Source organism: Drosophila suzukii, unplaced genomic scaffold (assembly GCF_043229965.1).
Source record: "Drosophila suzukii unplaced genomic scaffold, CBGP_Dsuzu_IsoJpt1.0 scf_9, whole genome shotgun sequence".
In the NCBI taxonomy this organism is placed as follows: domain Eukaryota; kingdom Metazoa; phylum Arthropoda; class Insecta; order Diptera; family Drosophilidae; genus Drosophila; species Drosophila suzukii.
Genome location: NW_027255941.1, coordinates 1705376 through 1720508, shown reverse-complemented (window position 1 = coordinate 1720508; position 15133 = coordinate 1705376). Strand labels below are relative to the sequence as shown.

Sequence of the window (15133 nt, the reverse complement as noted above, 5' to 3'; positions counted from 1 at the left end):
AAAAACAAGAGCTATTGAAACAAATGCACCGCAGCATACAGAAGTTACAATAACAAAATGCACAGGTTAAAAACAGGGTTAGGTTTTGTTAAAATTGCTACAATAAAATAGACAATTAAACATAAACAGACGATTTAAAACACAAGCACCGCTGGTTATGTTGGACTAAGTCGCAAAGCAAGGCACAAGTAACACAGTTATTAATGAAAAATTGACAAAAATCACAGAGCACAAGATAAACACAACCGGTCACAAGCGACGCTAAATCGATTATGCTTTTACTCAATGGTATTCTCTGTGCGACTTGATTTTCAATCCAAATAGAAAGCAAGGACTCCATTTTGATCATCAAAGCACTCCTTGTACAAATCATCGTTTTGGCATCTAATAATGTTGCAGATTTTGCAGCCTCTTCTATTTTATCCCCATCTCGACCTCTAATAGTTCTGACAGTTGCTGGAGCCAGGCCAACAGCCTTTGCTATCTCCACAGCTCTTTCGCCTTTATTAAATCGCCTCAGGATATCTAATTTTGTCTCCAAGCTAATAGTTTTATTTTTATTTTTGGTAATTCTACCAGCAGTGTTCTTTTCACTCAATTAAATGTTTACCATATTTTGTAGACTCAGGTTGATTTGATTTTATTTCACAAGCCGAAACAAAGAAGGGTAATTCCCGCGTTTTAATTGCGTAGCGCAATTAAGGTGTTTCCACCCTTTAAAAACATATTAACGGCTTCATCCCAAAACAACGCAACATCGAAAGTCTAACGACGCACAAAGAAAATTAGTTCTAATTAAGAAGCGACACAACATCGAAAAAAAAAAAAGCGAGGGATATCTATCTGAGTCTATATCTCAATGGAAACTTACTAATATCTCTAAAGTTTATTCAGGTTTTGTCATGGTATAGTAGTAGTAGTAGTTTTTTTTTGGTTGTCAAAGAATAGAAACACGGAAGAACTAATTATCAATAATTTGGTTAACCGACCACTTTGAGGAACTTAGAAAACGACACAAACCAACTTTTGTATACCCTACAGTCTAGCGACCCAAAGCGTTGGAGATCAAACGCATAGAACGTACATGGGCATTCACTTTTAGAAACCCATGGCCACGGGTGATCTCTAAAGCGGAAGGTTGCACAACAAAACAAAGTAGGCATAAACCATTGTTATTCATCCGCTTGGGATCACTGTGCTTGTCTCATATGAAAGGAAGCGCAGGCTACGTATGATGGCAAGTGTCATTTGCCCGACGGCAAACATAGAGCACAGTGTCAGCGATTGGAGAACAGCGTGGAGCTTTCCGCTGGCCACGGCTGGCAAGAGCTCGTGTTTGTCATGCAAGTGCAACTGCAGCTGCATTGCATGGCGTTTACTTTTTGATCTCTTTTGCTCTTGCCGAAACTATCTCTCAAAAGGAAAGCGAGTTGTTTTTGAAGGAATCAGACTATGCGTGCAGGCAAAACCATTTTATGAAATTTTGTAGAAGAGTTTTGTTGGTGCCGATAGACATCTATCTTGTTTATTCAATTTAATTGATGTTTATTTTAAATTTTGTATTTGTAATTTTGCTTTTAAATTTAAAATTTAAAATTTTAAACCTCTTGCTTATATTTTGTCAAGTCTGCGAGCCGACATATACACGTCAGCCGCTGGGGTCAAATACAAAATTCTATTTTATGCAGCAAGATTTCTCTCGATATACGTTTCGACCAGCCGAGCTTAACTAGGTTCGATCGCATGTTTCTGAAACTTGTAGGAGTTCTGATTTGCAGTTCAGTAGAAAGAGTTGATGCGATATAAGGGAGCTCAACGATTGAACAGCTGATCGCAAGTTCATAAATATATTGATTCTATACGTTCATCTTATTCGCCTTAAGATAATCTTTTTATCGGTTTTTTTATATTTATGTAATTTTAAATATTATAATTTAATATTGGAACTCTTGTATTTTGAGGAATTATGATAATTGTTTTATTTGTCGAGTTCCAAATTAAGAATTATTGTATCTTAAACTTGTTTTAGTATTTCGAAGAGTTAATTTGTAGTTATTTTCCGATTTAAAATGCATTCATTTTTGTTTCCTTTATATTAAAAGGTTTATTTGTTTTAATCGCATTTAATTATGGATGAGCACTCCAGAAGAAAGCATAGAGCCGTCTCCTTCGCCCAAGTGCGTTCTCTGTGAAAAGCCTTTGGCGCCTGCTCAGCAGGCTAGGACTAATTGTGAACATGAGTTCCACAAAATATGCATAGAGAACTATGGAAAGACCCACAGCACTTGCCCGACTTGTAAATCAATTTGTTTCGCGAAGATGCATCCTGTAACTAGGGGTCAGCAGGGTAGGATGCAAACCCCACCAGTGGGTCAAACAGCATCAGAGTCATCGGTAATAACCTCGAAAAATGTAGGCAAAATTGTTGAGCAGCATGTGAAAACATGAGTAATAATTTGTTGACTCAGCTTTCGTAAAAATGGCGCAATTGGTCGAAACTAATATTGGCGCACGTTTTCCCCAAGTATCTGAATTCAGGAACTTCAGTCCCTAAGACCAAATTCAGCAATGGGTTCGGACTTAAGACAGAGGCCTGATAAAGTTGGCCATGTTATTAATGTGTGGAAGCTGAGATTGAATGGTCAAGATGGGTTAAGCGTTGCTAGGTTCATATATAGAGTAGAGGCGCTGACTCACCAAACTGTGGAGGGAAATTTTTCTGTGTTGTGCAGCAATGCTAGCATATTTTTTGACGGAAAGGCGCGGGAGTTTTACTGGAGGTATCACAAATCTTCGAGGAAGACAGGTGTGGGCGGTGTTCTAGTACAGAAATCCAAAAATGGTGACGAATACCCCATAGCCTTTATGTCCAAAAAGCTAAATAAGGCGCAGAAAAATCATTCGGTGACTAAGCAGGAGTGTCTAGCTGCCATTATATGTGTTAAACGTTTCCGAGCGTACGTAGAGGGTCATGAGTTTACCATAATTACTGACCACGCATCTTTGAAGTGGCTTATGTCGCAGACAGATCTGCATTCTCGGTTAGCGCGGTGGGCGTTAAAGTTGCAGGCTTTTAACTTTAAAATTGAGCACCGAAGCGGAAAACTCAATGTCGTCCCGGACGCTTTGTCGAGGGTAAATGAGGAAGAGGTAGCAGCATTAGACGCTAGTCACGGATTACTGGTGGACTTGGACTCGCCGCATTTTAAGGATGCAGATTACTTAGAGCTGAATTTGAGAGTAGGGGCCAACGCTGACAAACTTCCGGATCTAAAAGTATCAGATGGTCTGGTGTATCGAAGAAGGGAATACACTTCAGGAGAAGCTATTCATTATACCTTCTGTTGGAAATTGTAGGTACCTCAAGGTTTGGTTCCAGAGGCTTTAAAGAAGGCACATAATGAGCTCTTGGCATCTCATGGGGGTGTTCACAAAACGCTAGAAAGATTGAGGCGATATTATTATTGGCCCGGACTGGTAAAGGACGTTAAACAGTACATCGAAGGTGCATCACTTGCAGAATGACAAAGGCACCGAATAATACATTACGTCCACCTATCGGTGCCCAGCCAAAATCTAGTACACCTTTCCAGACCTACCCCCGCTCAAAGAGTGGTAATATCGGAATTTTTATTGTTCTGGATCACTAAAACAAGTTTGTATTTGCATTTGCATTTTTGTAGCGCTTGCTTTAGCAGAAGTGGCTCCATCTGTAGTTCGTAGAGACACAAGGGTGGCGCCATCTAACAATCGTGCGAGAAAATATTCTGTAGCAGTTTTCGGATTAAATAAGAGCAACCGGGGCAAGTGTCCGGCTTTCTTGGGTCTAGTTTATCACCTTATACTCCGGGTTTGGGTTACCGCCAGAATTTTGGCATCAGAGTCGGTCTCTTCCGTTTTGGCAGCCTAGGCGATCAGAGGTGAAAGATTTTCTATAAGTGTCCCATCTGCAAAGTTTAGCGCGAGTGACTAAGTTCAGCCTGTTCCACGTTTTGGGCCACCTGAAAAGAAGGAAATATAATCAGAAAATAACTGCGTCTTAGAGTGAGTTGTAGCAGAGATCGGAATGTTCGGGGTCTAGAGAGTAACGTTGAGCATATTCGGCACCTACTGGCCCGTCCACAAAAGGTTCCTGCGCGGCCGCCGTTTGTTCGAGCGAAATCTGTGGAAGTCATCCCCTAATCGAAGTCTGTCAAGCTGCTGGAAAAACTGGGTCGAGAAGCAGAAGAAAATCTCTCAGGGCCACGCCAACAGCGTTTGCATTTTGGCGGAATTTGGAATAAGAGGCCGACGCATATAACCATTTCGTTTCCTTATGTTCTAAATCGAAAGCTTTTGCTTGGGGACCGTTCTTCGGTTGAGCGAGAGCGAGAGGGCAGTCACTTGATCGCGCTGTGAGACGTCGGTCCGTCGCGGAACCGCGGCGGAGTTTTGTCATAGAGCCGTGAATTTGCCGTGAAAATGCCTGAAAATTAAGCTAAGCCCCTGCCAAGGCCAGCGAACAACGCAGCCGGCTAAGCCCAACTCACCATAAGGACAAGCCCAAGCCTTCCACCAGCGTAGGTGTGGCTAACCAGCTAGTCCAACCTGAGAGGATCGCCAAAGCCGGTCTCGTGGTGAGTACCAGGGCAAAGGAGTTCAACAGGATACCACCTAACCAGGCAGGACCTCTTGAACGTAAGAAAGCTTTCCGGGTCCTCAAATGGCTGGCCACCAACAAGATACGTGAGGATCAGACGTCAAAGTTGGATTACTTAAAAATCCAAGAGGACATAGCCTGGGCAAAGGCGGTAATCCCAGACTTCGACATCGCTATGACTTCCAGCAACAGCAACAAGCGAGAGAGGTCGAAGGAGACAGCTCAACCAGCGAGCAAGAAGGCCTGAGTAACCAACCGCGGCACATGGTCGAGATCCTTTGCTGAGGTAGTAAAGGATCGGAAGATCATTGGCGTCATTTTTCTTCTTTTTTTTTTTTTGTGTTAGTGGTGGTTTAAAGCTTCGAAAGTCAACTTGGAGCTGAGCTAGCTTGCCGAAGTCTGGGACTCTAACCCAGTAAAAACTCCACCCCCTCCCCGCTTCCCCGGCTGTACTGCCGTTAGGTATTACTTCGCCGGGGGCGGAATGCCCTTAGGGCTCTCTAGGATTCTATCCTATTGGAATTTCGCAGTCTTTCTGCGATGCGCAGTCTTTTGAGTACTATTGTGGCCATGTTGCATACCGCAGACCAATTTACTTCTGATTCAAGCATAACGTCCACCAGGTTACAAGCGGCTGGCGTCCTCCCAACCCTTATGCTCAGACCTCTTCGTTCATTTTCGAATCTCGGTCAGACAAAAAGCACGTGTACTGCGTCTTCATTATCCGACTAACAGAGTGGGCAGTGCGGATAACGTTCATGCTTAAACCTATTCAGGTAGTATTTTAAGCATCCATGTCCCGTCAACAGTTGCGTTAAGTAAAAGTATACATTTCCATGCTTCCGTCCCAGCCATCTCTGCAGTTCTGGGATAAGCTTATACGTCCATCGTCCTTTGCTACTATTTACCCACCTCTCTTGCCACTTAGCAATGGTCAGTTCTCTGCACATTTTTTGTAGGGATTCTGCAGTTGCGACCCCTGTGCTGCCTGCGCGGATGTTAGCTGATTCCACTGCCAGCATCGGTATGTCTCCCGATATTACCAGCGCCGCGTCATGGGATACCGTGCGGAACGCACAGCATACCAGCAGGGCACACAATCTCTGCACGGAGTCGCCGTCTTGCATATAACTTCCATTTTTTGTGGCTCGAGCCCATATGGGAGCAGCGTACATCAGCGTCGATGTGACAGCACTAACCAGTAATCTACGTCCTGGTTGCCTTGGTCCCCGAGTGTTCGCCATAGTTCGCGAAATCGCGGCCGCGGTCCTACTTTCCTTGCCACTAGCGTACGCTAGATGTTCCTTGAAAGAAAGCCGATGGTCGATCATGACGCCCAAGTATTTTAGGCTTGGACGCGATGTAATTGTGGCTTCTCCAATTTTGATAGTAGCCGCCTCCACTTTCTGCCTGCTACTTATCAGGACTGCTTCAATCTTGTGCGCTGCCGAGGCGAGTCCCTTGGGGTCGAGCCATGCGCTTGCTCGTTTCCCCGCTTCGTTGCAGATTCTTTCCGCATCTGGAAGGTTCTTTGCCGTAACTACTATGGCCACGTCATCCGCGAAACCAATGAGTCGTGCCTCTTCGGGCATCGCGATCCTAAGTATCCCATCGTACATGGCATTCCATAACAAAGGGCCTTGGACTGATCCTTGGGGAACTCCCCCAGTGACCCTGTGGGTCGATTGCCCGGAATCAGTTTCGTTCAGGAGCAGGCGGCCATCAAAGTAGCTCGCTATTACTCTCTGTATATACACTGGTACATTTAGGTTGCTCAGTGCATTTAGTGTGTGGTGCCAGCTAGCTGAGTTGAAAGCGTTTTTTACATCCAACGTTGCCGCTATGCAGTACTGCTTAGTGCCGTACAACCACCTTTTCCCCTTAATGGCTTTATCTGCGATTTCACACAGTTTACCGACGGCGTCGATGGTGGATAGCCCCTTCCGAAAACCATCTCTGAGAGGCCGTTGGTTTCGACAAGGGCACCTTCTAGCCGGGAGTGGATTATTCTTTCGATAATTTTACCCACTGTGTCCAGCATGCAGAGTGGCCTATACGAAGAAGGCTCCTCCGCGGGCTTTTCCCCCTTTGGTATGAGTACCAGCCGCTGTGTTTATCAGCGACTAGGAAACAACCTTCCTTTAGGCATGCATTATACATGTCAACGTACTCTTTAGTATTTGCTTTGGCAATTTTGAGAACTTTATTCGGGATTCCATCTGGTCCCGGTGCCTTATCGTCCAGTATTGTCTTCAATACCTGGAGGACTTCTTCGGCACTTGTGAGCTTATTGCTCGCCCTGTTCACGATCAGTGAGATTCGCGCCATAATAGTGTTTTCACTATCCTTTTTAAGCTGACTGGGCATGTCGGTGATGGCCGACTAAATACCCGCAGCCGTTTTGTGACGAGTTTATATGCGAAGCCCCATAGGTTGGAGTCTATTTCTTCGCATATATTGTTAAAGCACCTGCGTTTGCTCTCTTTTATATTTTTTTCCAGGGCTCGTCGTTTTTCCCTGAAATATATTTGAAGTGCCTCAAATTCGGGCCTTCCTCTTGAGCGTTGGTATGCGCGTCTTGCCCTGTGGCAGTCTTTCCTGGCTTCCGCAATGGATTGGTTCCACCAGTATGCAGGTCTTCTTCTTGATGGGATTTTCCCCCTTCTCTGCATAGATGCATCACAGGCTACCTTGGTGTATTCTGCGATGTGGCTTGCCCTTTCTTCAGCTGAGCCGCTTGTGGAGAGGTCTTCGAACAACATCTGTACCATCTCCACGTCTAGCGTTTCTATTTTGTACCCTGGCACGGTCTTAGGAACTTGTGGTGGGCCATTTCTAGAATCTATCGTGCAGATTATTGCTGAATGGTCACTACCCGTGTAGGTGTCACTAACCTCCCACCTTCAGGCCGAGGCCAATCCAGCGTTCACAAATGTGAGGTCAATGATAGAACTGGTGCCGGCTCTTGAAAAAGTCGGTTTTGTTCCAAAGTTCAGCAGCACTAGGTCAAGTGCGGCGAAGCTCTCAAGTAGCGCCTTTCCCCTCGCGTAGGTTGGGGGGAAGCGATTTTCCCGGGCGTCTTGTGCAATCTCTTCGAGCGCAGACATTGCCTGGCGAAGGCTAAGGCTTGCCGGCAGGTAACAGCTATAGAAAGCTATACCATTCACTTGGGCCCTAGCGAAGCAATTTCCGCATTTTTTCTTGCAAATCTCTCGCCGTGGATTACCCTAGCTCCATATTGCCGATTTTTTGCTTTTATTTGTTACCCATTCTCCGGAATTTTTATTCCTGTATTGCTCCCTTATGAGTGCCATGTCTACGTTTTTCTCGATGACATTTTGCTCCAGCAAAGATTGGGCAGCCTCGCAATGGTTTAGGTTAATCTGAAGGAACTTAATTTATCCCTAAGCCATTGCATAGCCCTCCTGAAGTACGGGAATTTTCCACTCATTGTTGGGTGATCGCAATCTTTCTCCTTTTTGCGTTTGCATAGCATGCAGCAGGCCTTTGCTTTGCAGCCTCTGGCTTGGTGCTCCTTTGCGCCACAGTTGTAGCAGCATTTTGAGCAGTCCTCCTGGACCCTGCAATTCACTGCTACATGGTTAAACTCCATACATTTAAAACACCTTTTAGGTGTTAGGTTTGGGCGGACTCTACACCAGGTCCATCCCAGCCTAATTTTGCCCTTCTCCAAGAGTCGCCTCCCTATGTCGGGCATAACTCTTAGTGTGGCGGTTTTGGTGCCTCCGTATGCCACCCTTAGGTTTACCACCGCGGATTCTGGCAGTTCCACATCGAACTGTGATTGAACCGCACATAAGATGTCCGCTTTGTCGGTGGTCTTATCGATGTCTTTTACCTCGATCAGCATTGTCTCTGTCAGCGCTCTGACGTCGACATTGTTGCCCAGGACAGGCTTCATAGTGGTCTGAAGCTCTATGGTTTTAGGGTCAGAGACCTTGTTTAGGATGACTAGGAGTTCCCCCTTTGCTGTGCGCCTAATGGCCTGTACTGCTTGTGTTAGCTCCTTAAGCTGCGGTTCAGCCTTAACCTTTTTAAGGATGTCGGCATAGGACCCTCCAGCGGAGGCTGCGATGACTATCGCGTCGTTCCGTGGCGGTCGCTCCTTGGGCTTCCTAACCTTCTGCTTCACCTGTGTCCACTCCTCTGGCTTCTTCCCAGGCTTTTGGGGCTTGCTGGTGCTAACGGTCCCAGCATGTTTCCCGTTACTTACAACTTGACTGGCATCACTTGCCGGTGCCTTATACATCGCCTTTTTCGCTGGTACCGCTACCGTCATCCCAGTTTATTGACCCCTGGGTCGCTTGCTGGTGCCTCTCGCGAGCACTTCTGCGCAGGTTTCTTTAGCTATCTCCTTAGCTTTTTCCTGTTCTTCTTTAGCATTGCACAGCCGACAGGACTTCCCTCTGGAGAAAGTCGATTTCGTCGACTATATCCCTCATGGGGTTAGTAATGAAACGCTTTCCTTCCATTAGCTTCTTCAGCTCCCTGGCCTTTAATCCCAGGCCAGTCAGCTGTTTCAGCATATCCCCCTGCTCCTCATCAGCAACTTTTGGGCTGCTTTTTTCTCCTGCTGGGGGGGTGCCAGGCTGCCTGCCACTGCACTCCACCCTTTTTTCTGGCGATCTCGCCATTACACTGCTTTTTTTAAACGGGTCAGCTCCCGTGTTGGCCTAGTCAGGTAGACTGGACAAAGGCGTGTGGAAGCCGTCGGCATTAGCCGGCCCCGATCTCCTGCCCAACATTTCCCCGCCTGGGGAGTTCGATGGTACTGCAGGAAGCTTGGATCTTTGTGCGCAGTATCCTGCTGTTCTTCGATAGGACTTAAAAATTTGTATAAATTATTTGATGCACAGATGCAGGGTGGTACCAGGGCAATGTCAAGTTGATCGCCGGCGAAGACGAGAGATCGGCAGCACTGTACAAGGCTGTCATTAACAAGGTCGGCGAGGTCTACCCCGGGACCAAGTTGGCAGTTTGAGAGGCCGCAGACATCCCGTCTCGACCGAGAGCGAGGGTGTGGCTGTCGTCGGAACCCTCGGAACCAGAGGCTATACTAAACCTGCTGACCAGGTTTAGTCCGAAGCTTCCAACAGACGGTTGGAAGGTGGAGAAATTCAATCGCGTCACCATGAACGTGCTAATCCTCCTGAACCAGGTCTGCTTGGAACCCCTCGCAGCCCAACCAAACCGGGTGAACTACGGGTTCGACAAGGTGCAACTACGCATTTAAGATACGGATAAGCTAGCGGCAGACAACTTGGCTGCCTGTGCGTCGTACAAACGCCCGAGCGACAACGAAACCAACTTTCATCACTAGAAATAGGAGGGACATTAGATTATAGGATTAGACATTACACTTGTTTGTGCCTAACCGAAGTAAACACTTCCGGGTCACACCGCGGGACAAGGGGGTAATGAGCACTTGTCGCTGGCACGGGGACGCTATGATGGCAGGACGATCGCGTCGCGGCAATGGTAAGGAGGTTACTACGATGCCGGACCACAGGCGATGCTGGAGCTGCGCTGAGGGTGAGCTAACGTGGTTAGCTGCTAGTTGAGATTGTGTATTACGAGCCCTATTCCCAGATGTAGGAAGTAGAACCGCGGAGTTATAAGGTGTGTTGATAACTGATTTATTCTTCATTTGATACCTGCTTATATACTACTTGGAACACGGAAGCTTAGTGTAATGATTAGTGAGATAAGCTATATTGTAAAGTAGGTCAGGAAATTATGATTATGGTGCAGTTGGCTCAGCTAAACTGCAACATGTGCTGACTGCATTGGTGCGTCAGTGTGCCGTTGAGTCTGAGAGATGGTGAGTCGGTGAGTTAGTGAGACAAAATATGCTGATCAGCAATTCTCATATGCAGTGGGTGCTACTGAACGCCTGGTACTGACACTGCAACATGTGCTGACTGCATTGGCGGGTCAGTGAGCCGTTGAGACGGTGAGTTAGTCTACAGTGAGTGCTACTGAGCGCCTGGTACTGTTCCCAACTTGGCTACTGCTTGATTTGTTGGGTGTGGTCATGTTGAGTACCTTTGGGTATGAACATTCTCCCCCCCCATTGAGGGATACCCTCAATTAAGTCGTGATGTCGGTCATCCCTTGACCGAATTGTATAGGAAGCACCTAACAAATCATTGACCAAGGTGATTCTTTCCTTCGACTGCGGTTCATGTTTGTGATTCAGGTCCCTCATACCTTCTTGATGCTGCTTAACACTCCCCATTGCGATAAAATTTACATTACCGTGGGGACTGAAATTGTGCCCTCGTAGCACTTGATTATTTGGCACGTCTGTGGTATGTGGCCTTTCTGCAACAACACTTAGGTATTTCTAGGTTAAATTTAGAAATGTTGAACAAAAGTCAGGCTTCTTATTGGTTTTAAGTTGATGGGAAGTCGGTTCTGTATCAATTGGTTTTTCTTTTGTAGTATAAAGTGCTGAAATTAACTATTATGTATAGCGGTTGATCCTCGATCGGACGAGTCAGTGTCGCTGGTTCTTGATTGGCTACATCTAACTTCAGGTTCCCTTATTTTATGATCCATCAATGCTAAGTTCGTTAAATGAATCTGTTTCTTGGCCCATAAGCAGCATTCGGTCCTGAAAGATCATCTCTGTTTTCTAATAGATTAGGGTTGATTTCCGTATCAGATGAGGTTTCTTTATTGAGATAACCTGTGATTACATAACCAAGCCTTGTGCCTTGTGCCAAAGGTTTATTGGGTCCTAGTTCAAGACGTTCACCGGTAATTACACGAGAAAATACTTCAACCCCTAACGTTAGATCAATGGGTCCTGGTTGCCGAAAGTCAGGATCTGCTAACGGCAGTCCCTCGGGAATATTAAGATCGGTTGTAATCGGTACTGACGGTTGGTCTGTAATGACTGTGGGCATAATTAATACCTCTAATAGTTTTTCAAACCCTGATGTACATGATGAGAGCTTTAGTGTTGTTCTAATTGCTGTTGATATCTTTCCTCCGATTCCAGATATTTCAATCGGTGACCTTTCTTTAAGAGGCCATTCTGCCATTCTCCTTGAGATAAGATTCACCTGTGATCCACCATCTATTACAGCGCGACATGTTTGTAATTGACCGTTTGGCCCTTGTAATGAGACCTTGGCGGTCGCGAGCATAGTATATCCTCCTACGTGGTCGTAGCCTGCAATGGTTACTGCGCCGGCCACTGGATTGCTAGTCGGTCCTTGGTGTAACAGTGAATGATGCCGTTGCTGGCAGACTCGACAAGTGGTCGGTGATTCACAGTTTTCAACCTTATGAGCTGTAGACAAACAATTTGTGCATGCTCCTACTCGAATAGTGGCTTGGCGCCGCGTTTGGGATCCTAGATGACAAATCTTACAGCTCTCTTCGTTGTGAACTGACTGATGGCGGAATGTTTCTGTAGGTTGAGCGCTTATCGTCTCCAGCATGCAAGCGCGCCGCTCAATAAATGTCAGTACACTCCCTAACGTTGGGATTTCCGTCTTTAGAGCAGCTAGAGACTGCTGGTCTAGTTTTCTTCTGATAATAAAACACAGGATTGGATCCCAGGATTTTGTGGTGACATCGAGGTTTTGGCCCTTAGTTGGCGCGAGGAGCCGTCTTTAGGCTTATGGTCAATCATTTTTGCTATGGCGGTGAATACTACACTGGTAGAAAAAACATCGTAAATGTCACTATTTCGCCAACGTTTCAACTATTTTTCCCAGCGGTTTAGAACCTAACATGAAAATCGTAAAAACGAAAACGTTAAATAGTTAATTATTTTTTGAATAATCTCGTAGTAAGTTCAACGATTTTTTAATTTCGATCAAATATGTTAAAATAGTACATAATAATTAAATTAATCATGTTCCATAGTAAAAAGTATTATATTTTTATATTTATTTTAAATATTTTCATATTTAGTTCCAGTAAATAGAACATTTCATTTAAATGGTTTTTATAGTTAAAATAATTATAGCCCGCCTTAAAACTCAGCATATTTTTATTTGGATTAAATAATTCTCTTATTTAAATCAGACTGGGATGAACTTTAATATAAATACAAATTGTATTTAAATTAAATATAATCCCCGTTAAAAGAACTGTACTTTATGTTTGATTTAAATGTATTATTTAAACCATACTATTATGGTGCATATTCAATTTAAACCAATCTGTAGTTTAAAACAAGCGTGATTTATATTTAATAAAGACCCAAATTAGTATGTGTTTTTATTGAAAATAAACGTAAACATATAATCAAACAATTGTTCTGCTTAAACTCTATTTTTTACCATGCTAACACGTTATCATTACTTTTGTTTTAAATACATTTGTACCTAACGTATTTCTTAGAATTTATATGATACATATATTCATATACATATTATACATTATTATACATATTTTTTATAATCACACATTTTTTTGTTTTGCCACATTCGTACGCCTGCATGTGCGTACAAAACTTTCCTGCGAGTCATAGTAGTGATAATTTCTTTCGCTTGTTGGTTCCTTTAATGACGGTCCACGAATTATTTAAGATGACAGATGTGAGCAATACAATGTAAATGTAGTCCTTGTAATCTGTGAATAAGAATATGTTATTAGATTTTTGGTAATGGCATAATTTAGAAAAAGTCAAGCTTATCATAAAAAGATAAAATTTAAAAAATTTAAAAAAATTATACATTACCAAGTGATACAGTTTTCTGAACTGTCTTTAATAGTTTAAGTCGCTCTTTGTTTTGCATTTGCTCTTCGTAAAAGCAAAAAACCTTTTCCTTAAATGGGTCCCATATATAAAATTGCTTTTTTCTCAGGGTACAATATGTCGAAATAAATTTGTATCTATAAAGAAAAAGTTAATTAGTTTTATTATAAGTTTCGAGTAGGTGTTTTTATATAAAGGGATTTAAATAAGACAAAAATATTGTTTTAATTTATTTCATTTTTATTTTTTTTTTAATTTCAAAATTAGTTACATTTAAAGAAAAATCACGTGAAAGAACCAAAAAATATTATAAAGAAATAGATGAAACGACTGCGACGCCACAGAACCGAATGCAACGTGTGTGTGTGTGTGTTTTCCTTCTCGTGCATTCTACTCCTTTTATCTAGTTTGCGCGACTTTTCACTTAATTTCCTTTCATATTCTTCATTTCTTTCGCGTATTTTTTATCCACTTCATGATATTACCCAATCGTATATATTTTATTGTTTTTAAATGTAATTTTCTTTTGAGCTTTGTTTATTTCGTTAAATGTATTATCTAAATTTTTACGAAATAATGACGCGCACAACAAAGAAGAAACTCAAAAAGGAAAATGCGACAAAAAAACGTGGACATGCACATGCCTTAATTTTAAGTAATTATTGTGTTTTTATTTGACTCACCTTTTTTCTGTACTTTTCACCTTTTTATTACACTTAAATGAACACTTGTCTACCGAGCTCTTTTAATCACTTTTACATCCGATCAGGAGAACCGCTTGCTTCGAAGTGATCGCGGGATTCGCTACACAGCGGAGTGTCAAAATATTTCGTATATACATACATATGCATGTGTGCAAAAAGGACGCACAAAATCTGTCGCGTGCCGTTACTTTACAATAGAGGTCAAAGTAATGGGGAGGAAAATAAGAAAATATGTACAAATAAGTCCTTAAGTTTAATAACTTTGTCGGGTCACGCAGCCGCAGCAGCCAACTAACTTCTTAATTCGATCTCTTATATTAATGGCATCGCGAAAGGTAGCTCTCTTTATCTAGCTCTCTCGTCTTTTGTGTACTTGCATTTTTTGGCCCAGCTTTCGGCTGGCTGTCCCTTTGTAAATCAGTACGAATTCTGATCTCGACATTAAATGCACTCTCGTCTCGCCTGCTGTAGTCTTTTTCGCAAATAAATTGTTAACAAGCATAAAGCTAAAGCAACCTGAAATTCGTATTTTTTAATTTAGCAATAACTAATAAAAAAGCTTATTAGTTCAACATTGGTGACCCCGACGTGATTTGTGCATAAATAATACTAAGTGCAAATCATATAAGTCTATTTATTGACTTTTTTCATTCTTGCTTCTGCGGTGCATTGGCGTAGCAACAATCATAAGGCCTTAAATGCAGTGAGCGCTATAAATAAATAGCAGTTGGTGATTGCGGAAATTTACATATAAGGCGCAAAATCAGCTATACATAGAAGCGTACATAGCCAAGTAACGGGCTGTTATTCCCTCGTTTGCTTTGCGCTCATCTTCCCGCTGGAGCCGAATTTCGGGCATTTCGTCTGCTGTTGTTGCTGTAGCCATGCCTACGGGAGCTTTTGGAGATGTTACCGCTGATGCAAACAGGGCAATATTTTTAAAGCGCAAGGCAACGGCTTTATTTAATAGAGTGGAGCGCTTAGTGGATTCCCTATCAAGTGCGGCGTTAACTTCATGCGACGAATCCGGTCTTCATGTGAGGTTAGAGT

At 43.3% G+C, this 15133-nt stretch overlaps 1 long non-coding RNA gene across 1 annotated transcript; it reads right to left on the bottom strand.

Moving 5' to 3' along the window:
- Positions 1-12872: 12872 nt before the first annotated feature.
- LOC139355118 (uncharacterized) lies at positions 12873-14189 on the bottom strand. The gene is made up of 3 exons (XR_011605851.1): positions 14063-14189; positions 13362-13516; positions 12873-13252 (listed from the first exon to the last, which is right to left on the bottom strand). It is a non-coding gene; the product is annotated as an uncharacterized lncRNA (long non-coding RNA).
- Positions 14190-15133: the final 944 nt, after the last annotated feature.